This window comes from Amphibalanus amphitrite, unplaced genomic scaffold (genome assembly GCF_019059575.1).
Source record: "Amphibalanus amphitrite isolate SeventyFive unplaced genomic scaffold, NRLGWU_Aamphi_draft 000343F_arrow, whole genome shotgun sequence".
Lineage (NCBI taxonomy): Eukaryota > Metazoa > Arthropoda > Thecostraca > Balanomorpha > Balanidae > Amphibalanus > Amphibalanus amphitrite.
In genome coordinates this window covers 79,399-90,551 of record NW_024881838.1, presented here as the reverse complement: position 1 = coordinate 90,551, position 11,153 = coordinate 79,399, and the positions used below count along the sequence as shown (strand labels likewise).

The 11,153-nt window shown below is 45.9% G+C and overlaps 1 long non-coding RNA gene across 1 annotated transcript; it reads right to left on the bottom strand.

The window, feature by feature from the left end:
* Positions 1 to 9,668: 9,668 nt before the first annotated feature.
* Positions 9,669 to 10,581, bottom strand: LOC122389074. The gene is made up of 2 exons (XR_006257906.1): positions 10,282 to 10,581; positions 9,669 to 10,037 (listed from the first exon to the last, which is right to left on the bottom strand). It is a non-coding gene; the product is annotated as an uncharacterized LOC122389074 (long non-coding RNA).
* Between the last annotated feature and the right edge of the window lie 572 nt (positions 10,582 to 11,153).

Genomic DNA, 11,153 nt, shown 5'->3' with positions numbered 1-11,153 from the left:
AATCGGCCCAGCCGTTCTCGAGATCTGGAAGCGGCACCCTGCACGTGCGCACGTGCAAAATGGGTCCCAACTGACTTGTGCACGGCAACCTACTAACTGGTCCCTAACTGTGTACCAAATTTGAGCGCAATCGGTCGAGCCATTCTCGAGATCTGGAAACGACCCCTGCACGTGCGCACGTGCAGCAGCACCCCAACTGTGGCACATGGATATGCAGTGCCTAGTGGGTGCCTACCTATGTACATGCCAACTTTCAGCGCAATCGGCGAAGTAGTTACCGAGATATTGCAACAATTACAAAACGGACACCTCTTCGTTTTGCACGTGGCACGTGCATAAGGGGTTACCCACATGCATCAGGAATAGTCCAATACTTGGTAGAAGGAATGAAGCTACCCTACAAAAATTACCGCATGTAAATCGGTCAAGTGGTTGCTGAGATATAAGCCTCGCAAAAGCGTGACCACGGCCGGCCGCTCATACTCAGAAATTTCCGTTAATCTAAGGAAAGACTACGCTCGCTTCGCTCGCTCCGTAATAACGCTTATTTCTCAGGTGTTCCGTGTTCGGCTCACAACATATTCGTTAGAAAACATGAAGAAAATGATAAAGTTTCTTTTCAAATGTGTGACGTGGCAATCGACGGTCCGTAAAAACGAGATGACTTGAGCGGGCAGGCGGAATACCTACCTATGGATGCTGACAATTGGCGCAGATCTCGATGAAAGGTAGACTTTCTCTCGCCGTGCTTGGACAAGGCTGAAGTCTACATAAATTCGCACTAGGTATGTTTATCACATGATATGCATAGTTATCATTTATTATGTTTGCGATTCATGCCTATAACATATTTTAGAGCATATTTATATTATTTCTGATAAAACGTGATAAAGTTACAACTTACAAGTGCTACATGTCATTGTTCTCCATCGTAACGTAACCCTTTCACATTTCAATGAGTATATCGCACTTCATAGCACGGCACATGGCTGGCTGAAGCTGGGTAAATCAAAGCGCGATTTTTATAAGTCAGTTTTCCTGCGAAAGATCAGGGGAACAGCTACACAGATATTGAATGGGTACCTACTCTATACCGTCACGTATGCCACAATTTCACTTGCCTTTGCCCGTTATAATGTGTTGTTTCTTTTCATTCCACAAGCTGTGGTAATCAGCTAACTACGTGCTTTTTCAAAGCATTGACAATTATCTGATTCCCACTAAACAGTGCTGTTACGGTCACGAGTAGCACGTTTACTGTCATAAAACCATCCTCATCAATGAGGAAAACACGGCAACTTCACCGGCATTATGGTATGTGACGGCTGCTGGCTGCTGCACCGTGACCGAACAGACTGCAACAACCAGGTCTCCTGCATCGGCCTGACGTTGAGACAGACGACCGGCGTCATCTCCACGATTTTAACTCGGCCTGGACTTTGATCATAGTGTCTCATACCTATGAAACTTGACGCACATGACCAACGTCTTCCGTATTAGTGAAATGCCGACTGCGTCAAGCGTTTTTCCCAAATTGACGTAACGATGTTCTAGCGTCTTTTGATGCAAAGACATGTGTACCGTCCGACCTCACCATTTGATAGCCTCATTCCTGGTCACTGCAGCATCGTCAGGGGAAACCTGAACCGCAACATTGTGCCATCGCAACCGGTAATGCTATTTTTCGCCTGTCTTCGCGTGGAGCTGTGCTGGAAGTGCCGGGGGAGCAGCATCGGCCAAAGACCCCTCAAGGACAGCGAGTCTGGCGGCGCCGCTGGTCCATCCTCGCGGCGCGGACTTCTTCAAAGCTGGAACACACGCGGGCTTATCGCATTCTGCGGCGGCTGAGGAGCGTGCAGCGCACCGCGAGTGGCGGACCTGCAGGTCGCTGAGTGCGCCGCGCAGCTAAGACTTCTGCACGGCGGACACGGAGAGCTGCCACTCATCGGCCATCGCGGCCAAACGCAGTCACGGACTCACGGTTTCGTGAAATTTTGAGTGCTTTAATATGTTCGCGTCCAGGTTTCGAAAAGTAACTACATTCTGTTCGGAGTCGGCAAAGTTCAACAAAGGTTAGATACTGCCGTTACTGAGTTTTTGCAGAAAGAGCTAATGGGTTGGAGGTACTGTCATGAAAATGCTGAGCATAGATACCTAACATGAATTCATGATTCATGTTTTCTATGCGCTGAGATAAAATTTATTGTGTAGGCTGTCATTCTTCTGGTTGAAGCCGGGCTGAGCCACCTGACACCTAGCAGGCTAACAAATTTGCGTAAGGCCCCTCATGCGACGTTCCCGTCTACTTCCCATAGAAATGAGAATGCACGCTTTCTTATCTAAAAAATGTGCGCTATTTTGAGCGAGTTTTGTCCGTTTCATCTCTCCCCATCCATATACGCAGCGCTCGGCCGGCGTGGGCGCCATCTGTGAGAGGCCGGAGCGGCCACCGCAGGTGGGCCGGCCCGTCGGTCGGCGAGGCCGGCGCGGACAGCCGGTTCCTGACGCCGTGCAACCGGTCGTCGGAGGGCGGGCGCTTTTTGTCTGCGGCGTGTATGAAAGATGGCGGCGATTGGCCGGCCGAGCGGCGGCCTTATCGGCGTGGCCAGCCTTGGTCCGCGGAGGGCCGGCGGCTTTTTGCTGTGGGCCGCCGCACAGCGTTACCTCCGCACCGTCACCTGTCAGCCGGGGATGCAGCCGAACCGAGAGAACGCCTCCGCCGGAAAACAGGAAACGAAGTCTGCGAACCACCAGCCAACGACCGGGGTTGTTGGGAATAGGTAGGTATGGTAAGATATATGGCATATATGTATATGGCAAGACGCACCTTCGACGCTGATGTTGTTGACGGATCGTTCCATTGCACTGTTTAGCGTCCCGAGCTGGAACTTTGGAATTGTAAGATCAGTAGGTAAGTAGGGGAAGGTGGGGTAAGACGGCCCAGCGGGGCAAGACGGACCACCAGCCCTCCCGGCTGAACCGCTGCTGGTATCTACTGCTTTATGCACTCACTTTGTTTGTTTTCCTTCGTAACAATGGCCACCTTGAGCTCATGCTGCTAGGATGCATAGCTTTTGAGTTATTGAGAAAAATATTGTTTTTCGTCAAACCGATCTAATATAAGAGGTCTACGGGTGATTCATTTACGGCACCTTTCTTGCATAATTAGTTTCTATTTTGCACTTAACTGTGAAGAACAAAGTTATAAACTTAGTTTTAGTCACACTTTAGGAAAGGCAAGGTTTTGCAATGTTGGCCTATTTGACATATACGTCATGATAATGACAGAATTTAGATTTGGGGCAAGACGGACCACTGTGGTCCATCTTACCCTGTGGTGGTCCATTGTACCCTGCATATGGAAAGTTCTTTTCCAAAACATTGACACAAGTTTAAGCAAGCTAATTTTTCAGGAAGGAGTCTTTGTTGCATGTGAGCCATGCATGCAAGTGCTCAGTTAGCATGCATTCATGCCAAACGACAATCAACACACATGTTCCCAGCTTTTAGCTGCACTTCCATCACACATGAGTAAAGAATAAAGGCTCATTTTGTTATTTTACCATTCTGGTTACTTTTTTTACAAGAGTACAGAGCAGAAGTGTAACGCACATGAACGGATAGCAGGCACTGCTGGGTGGTCCGTCTTACCCCACGTTTTTTCTTGTCTGAGTTTTTGACATGTCCCTCTTTAAGAGCAGCCACCACTGACCTAGATGTCTTTAATTTGAAATTTAGTCTTTACACATATCAACAGAGGAAGGATTGAGCATTCCGAAGACTATAAATAATATGAATTACGAGAGCAGTGTAGCAAGATATGCGGCCTCAAACCTTAGCTGGTCCGTCTTACCCCACCTTCCCCTACCTACCTACTTGGCGCCAGGAAACATTGTCATTTGGATCGGCTGGACGAAGATATTTGAGCAGATATCGGAAAAGGGAATCACGGTATACATATAGTGCGTTAGTATCGGCTGCAACTGTGAAATTAACCCTCGCCGGACCTATTGGTTTTCTACATACGCGCCGGCCGAGGGGGGGGGGCGGGTACGACCCCCCCCCCCCTCGCCGTTTCGCCCCTGGTGGAGCTAGCGCGTCGCGGAAAAAACGAGCGTGTGCGCCGTTACGAGACGCAGAGATTGGTACCCGATTTTAAGGTCCTAGTTCAACCGGTGACCTCTGAGGTCAGGTCAAGTGCCCCAAGGTACGGTTCAGTTTTTGGTGAATAACTTCGCAAAAAACGGCCGCAGAGCGCCGATTTTGGCAGCATCGTGTTCGTCTCGCTCAGGCGCGTCGAATGATATACTTTTTGTCCGGGTCAGGTCAACTTGGGGTGTTGACCTCAGGTCAAGGTCAGGTCAGCACCCCCAGGTCACGAAGTTGGTCGAAAGAGGTCATGTCGCATATCATTCGATTCGGCAGGTCTTCCTGAGTCCATTGGTGGCTTTCCCGACTCGCTAGCTCAATTTGATCAAGAGTTATTGACGAAAAACTAATATGACCTTGATGACGTCATAAATGACGTCACGCAAGGTCAACATTGCAAAAGTGACGCATCTAACCTTGCAAGGAGTGCATAAAATCACGATTCTGTGTGCTTGAGATAGTTGGAGATCGTTCCCGGCGCCAGAATAGCAGTTTGAATTTTTCCCCATTGACTTATAATGGTGAGGTCACGAAAATGACCTGACCTCATATGACCTTTAGGAAAAATCCGAGATATACAAGTTGTGGGACTCATAATGGATACTAGATCCTGCAAGTTTCATTTCCCTGTGACATCTCCTCTGGCAGTGAGGGCGTTGCGAAGTTGCGACATCTGAAGACCGTGCAGAGGTTCACTTATGACGTCATAGGTCAGTGACCTGACCTGACCCAAAATTGCGGTTGGTGTCAAAAGATGCGGCTTGGATCAAAGGTCAGGTATGCCAAGTTTCAGCTCTCTATCGCCAGCGTGTTCGGAGCTATCGCGAAAAAACCCTATGGGGGGGGGGGGGGCGGCACCCGCCCCCCCCCCTCGGCCGGCGAGGGTTAATCAACAAAAAACGCTTGATTCACCAATCGTCTTTCTAAACCCTCGCCGGACCTATTGGTTTTCTACATAGCTACCCGCCGGCCGGGGGGGGACGGGTACGACCCCCCTCGCCATTTCACCCTGGTGGAGCTAGCGCGTCGCGGAAAAACGAGCGTATGCGCCGTTACGAGACGCAGAGATCGATACCCGATTTGAAGGTCCTAGGTCACCGGTAGCCTCTGAGGTCAAGGTCGCCAAGGTCCCAAGGTATGGTTCCGTTTTTGGCGAATAACTTCGCAAAATACCGCTGCAGAGCCGCGATGTTGGCAGCATCGTGTTTGCCTCGCTCAGGCGTGTCGAATGATATACTTTTTGTTTGGGTGAGGTCAATTTAGGGTGTTGTTGACCTCAGGTCACGGTCGGGTCAGCGCTCCCAGGTCACGGAATATGTCGAAGGAGGTAAGGTCGTATAACATTCGATACGGCAAGTCTTCCTGAGTCCGTTGGTGGCCTTCCCGACTCGCTAGCTCAATTTGATCGGGAGTTATTAACGAAAAACCAATATGACCCTAATGACGTCATATATGACGTCACGCAAGGTCAACATTGCAAAAGTGACGCATCGAACCTTGGGGAGTGCATGAAATCACGATTCTGTGTGCTTGAGATAGTTGGAGATTGTTGCCGGCGCCAAAATAGCAGTTTTCATTTTTTCCCATCCGACGTTGGCATGTTTACTGGGTTAGCAGGCTTCTAACTGCCATATTTATTGTTGGATTTACTAGAAAATTCATCATACATTCTCACAAATGTATGTTCTTTCGTATAGTGAAAAAAGAAAGAAAATCGGCCGGTAACTTTTTGAGTTATCGGCGTGTAAACGCAAAAAAGTCGCTCATATTTGACCACATTTGACCTCATTTTGCCTTGAAGATATTGACCTAGGGTCATGAAATTCGCATACAACAGAGTTCCCTAGGGCCCCCACCTACCATCCAAATTTCGTCTTTCTAGCTCCAGTGGGAGCTGAGATCTTAGGGGGCGACTCCCCGCCCCCCCCCCTCCACTGGGCGTAGGTAGTGCTTGCAACCCAGTTCCACTGCGCGTGTTAACCCGCGCTGGGCCGGGGGGGGGGGGGGTGTTTGAACACCTCTCTGCGGTTTTCCGCAGATATCTCAAAAGGTCATGACCTGAGGTCAACTCTGAGGACAGGGACGTCGACACCGGTCCGACTTTTCCGACTAGTCGGACCACTTTTTCGACTAGGCGGTGCCCTGCTGTGGCTCGCGGGGGCCCTGCTGTGGCCGCGGGGGCCCCTGTTGGGGCTCTCGGGGGCCCAGCTGCGGCCACGGGGGCCCCTGCCTAACCTAACCTAACCTAACACCTGGGGGCCCCCACCGGTGGGGGCCCCCCGAGAAAAAGTCGGACCAGTTTTCCTTACGCGTCGACGCCCCTGTCTGAGGATATGTTGGCGAAAGAGCGTTTAAAGAGCTATATCCAATGCGCTTTTTCGCGGCGCTGTAGCTCTATCGGTTCCCGCTCCGAGTTAGACGTTGGCAGTTTCCAAAATGTTGAAATAAGCAACATTTTTCTTTTGGTGACCTCTGGTGACCTGACCTTTGACCTGACCAAAAAAAAAATGAAAAGGTCCTTGAGTTGTGAAGGTGCGCACTGCGCATGTTTCGGACTTGGTACCTCACCTCGGGACTTGACCTTTTGGGCTAGGGGGTCAAAAGTCGCACACAAGACGTGCTATTTAATTGTGCGCATGCATGCCAGGTTCGCCATGGGATGCATGCCGCCGTTTTCAAGATATTCGCGGAAGTCAAGTAGGTGGGGAGGCAGATTCCGCCGCCCCTCCGGTGTTGCTCCGGTGCGCCTTATCACCATTGTAACCGTCATGCTGAAAAAAACGAGCCTGATGTCATATGAGAAAAGCATGATTTCGTTTAAGAAAAGTGTTAAATGTACCATGAACACGATATTTTCCGCTTAAATCGCATTTAGAAAAGTGCCACCCAGCATCGCCGACTGTGGCGGTCGGGAACTTCTGACCACTTCCAGGTGGCGCTAGTGAGCCTCCATGCGGGAACGACTCGGCGCTGGTGGCGCCGCGCGAGTGGGCCGTCTAGGTACTAATAGAGGTCAATGGCAGCAATATTTTGACAAATCTAGCGCAACAGTTATGTTCATTTTATGCTGTTGGCTGCTTATGTATGGTTTCATTAAAATTTTTGCGAAATTTCATTCATGAAATAGAGCGAACGATTTTACTGACGTGAGTCTCTGAACATTATATTTTTCTTGGGAATCCATTCTGCTGAATGCCGCGTCGCCCGCAGCACATGGCCACGTTATATAGAGAACTAGGTAAAACCGGTTCGAAATTACAACACTAAGGTATTTTGACCACTATTTTCAGCTGACCCCTTAAGTCTAAAAAAGAGAACTAAGCAACAAATTCCAATGAGTTTTATTATTTGTATATATATTTTTGATTTATGATCAGAGAGCACGCCATGTATGAATCTGCGAAGCATTAACGAAAATAAATTGTTGGCTATCTCCGCCATTTCAAAAATTATATATCTAAAGTTGCAAGGATTGTTCATAGACAAAATTGATTTTTCACAATCAAAATTTAAAATTAAAGGACAAAAAATAATATCAAAGGCCAACTAACTTTTGTTGAATTTCGAAATTACCATGGTTCTGAGCTGTTCAGCCTACCCGACCTGCCAATGCTCTACCATGAATTGTCGAGTAATTTCAGTGAGTTGGGGCTTAAAGGGACCCTCCCACCTTCAAAAAAGTTAATGAATTGGCATAAAAGTGATGTAGCGTGAATCACAAAGAGCGGAAATGAACATCTACCAAATTTTACCGGAAAATATTCACCCGTTTTCGAGATATAAGACTTTTATTTTTGTTTACTTTTTGGGAACTCCGCTGCTTCTATGACGTCACATAAAGGTTTTCTTTACGTCGGCATTTGGAAGCAATAGTTTGGTATCAAAGTGCGACAAATATTGCGCGAATGATACGTTTATCTTATCAAGGTCAATATATGATAGCCAATAAAGAATTCCAGGATAATTCTTCTTATGGCATTTCTGCATATTTACGTCTGGACAACGAGTTGCGTTGGAGAGGCCGGAAATAGTGGCGATTTCTGGACCGCAAGAATGGACCGTCATTGGAATGATTCTTTTTCAAACCGTGCACTGTTTTTAGCCGGAATTTAATAGTTACTACAAAATATTTTTGTCATTACATTTGGCTAAGAATGAATGCCATCAGGGAAGGTTTTACTGCCGCTGCATTTTGTCCAGAAACATATAGTGCTGTTATATTGCAGTTTTTGCGCTTTTGTTACAAAATATGAAGCGAACATGCATCAGGCTCTCGTCCATCCACTAAGAAGTTATTAAATATTTTGTTTTGTGTATTCCAAGAGGAGAGGAAACTATTTTATTTGTGCCTTCATTGAGAATTGAAGATCGATCATTAAATTTTCAAGGCAGTTAATCAATCAAACCAAGCATTTAGTCATTCTCGTATAGCAGTGGCTATAAGAAGAAAAGGTTGATAAATACTGAAGTTCAGTCATCTTACTTCAACTTGGCAGCAAGATCCCAGAGGATAAAGGATATAAAAAGTATACCTATCCTGTAAATCAAAGCATTTTGGTGCCTGCAAAGGCTTGCGTTATTTGTGGTGTGCTCGCGGAGTGAGGCTTTGGGCGTTTTTGTTGTGTTTATGTGGAGATTGAATATAACTGTGACCCTGTGTTTGTTTGTGTATTTACTACAGTCAAACATCACATTCACATAAAATACTCACCTAGCTCATAGGTGTACCCTGCAGAATTTGTACTTGTTGATGTCTGGAGCATGAACAAAGCACTAAAGTATCTCAATTATCATTTCCCACATTTTCTGAGCATCTAACATGGCAATACAGCAGTGCAGAGCAGCTTCAGAGAAGAAACACTTTCAATGCACAGACTGACACCAGCCACCCAATGAGCCAGTTCCTCATTTGGCTGTTTCCATGGATGCGGCTTGGCAAAGGTGAGCTAACTTGGCAACGGCTTGACGCGAGCTGTTTTTAAGTTGTTAGCAGGTAAGATTGAGTCATGGTGAGTATCTATCATATAACTGGGTGCTTCTGCTATGAGTAGATTGCAAATATGTGTGATGATTGAGGTTAGGTTAGGTTAGTCAGGGCCCTGTTTCACCAGTGATAGCAGCACGCTGCTTATACACGTGTCAAATTGGGTTTCCATGGAAACATCAACAGGCCCATTGCTCCAACACTACCACAAGTGTGACGTCAGTTCGTGCAATTGGATAGCAGCGTGGTAGCAGCATCCCGTGAAACACCGCCCTGGTCACATTTTTTATGGACACCTGGCAAATTAACTAAAAACTAGCATAACCTAATCTAACCTGACCAAACTAAACCTACACAACTACTAACTATAGGCACTAAGCACCTAAGTTCTTGTGCCTACATCTCATACCAACTCAAAATAAAGTTCCTTGCTGGAAGATAACCCTCCAGTACATTTTATAACATCCCTGTGAAGAAGACTAATACTTCTAAATCCTGAGTCACACTTCTGGCCATCCACAGAAAGAAGCGCTGAGAGCTTTGCTATTGTATATTGGACCAAAGATCATTGTCACGAATGACTATTAACACGTATTATATGATCATATCGTTGCATGGCTTGTCACATTCACAATTTTACTGAAATCCTTTTTCAAGAAATGCAAAGTTTCATTTGCCAGACACTTGAGTAATGCACATTACCATCTGCATAGCAAAGTAAAGCTGCCTGAGTTCGCTCATTCTAGATTTTTTCACTTCATAGTCAGCGCTTCATAGTTATAATCTTGCTGTTATAAGTTATAATTAATTATTCATCCCAATACATCAATAGACAATATGCAATCATCATCAGCAAACATTTTCTGGCTTGATACTGCTCGGCGTACTCTTCAGTATTGATCTCCTGCAATAATATGGCTTGTTTTTAGCCAATAAGCTCTTTTAATTTTACTTTTATTGCTGATAAGTGAGCCAGATCAACCTGCGTTTATCAACCAACATTTCATAACTTCAACTTGATCTTGCTCAGGACGATCAGGACCTCTCTTAGCCTCCTCCTGGATACTTGGGATTGTTTTCAGTCAACATGCTTCTTTAATATGCTATAAGTCAATCACAAGAGATTTAAGACATCCAACAAAACGTACACGAGTACACGAGTACGAAAACCTCCAGATGAACTCGAAAAAGGCCTTGGAACAGAGCCAAGTGGAGAGCCCAAGTGGTGCTCCGTTTGTTTGTTTACAATAATAGTAGTACTGATGTATTGTTTTAGGACTCTAACGTTCGGCTTATAAAAATTGAAACATTTTTACAAAATCTGTAAGGCAAGTAATATTTCTCTGAAAGAACTAAAATATTCAAAAGCCAAACACTATGAAATACAGGAATCGGAGCGAAAAAGTAACCCAAAAAACCAGCCTAATCACCGACTCCTAAAACTGCGACAAAATCAGCACTTTTCCCCGCAACTCGTTGTCCAGACGTAAATATGCGGCATTTCTTCGTATCGCAATTCTTCGTCTGCAAATCTTCGTCAGGGCATTTATTCGTATCGCATTACTCTGTCTCGCATCAGGGTATATGAAAATCGGCTCGCATTTCTTCTTCAACGCAAATATATGCAAGAGTAAGAGGGACAAATAAATGCACCGACGAAGATTTGTAGACGAAGAAATGCGGACGAAAAATTGTGCTACGAAGAAATGTCATGCGAGGATTCGTTCGGGTACCATGACATTTATGTGATTTCAAAGTCAATGTTCACAGCTGATCTGCTAAATCAAGCCAAGAATCCAAACTATCAAAAAACTATAAATATTTGTTATTCACAGAGGTCTCAAGCAATATAAGGTTGACATTGTTGAATCAAAGATCTGCTGCCACAACTCACATCTCCTGCCTTAGTTTATCATTGTTGTTTTAACTTGCTTTCAAGAGAAACAGAAGCCAGTATCTGATATCACTTCAGATGATTGTTTCAAGATCTGAGTTCAAATGGAAATAAAAGCAAGATCAA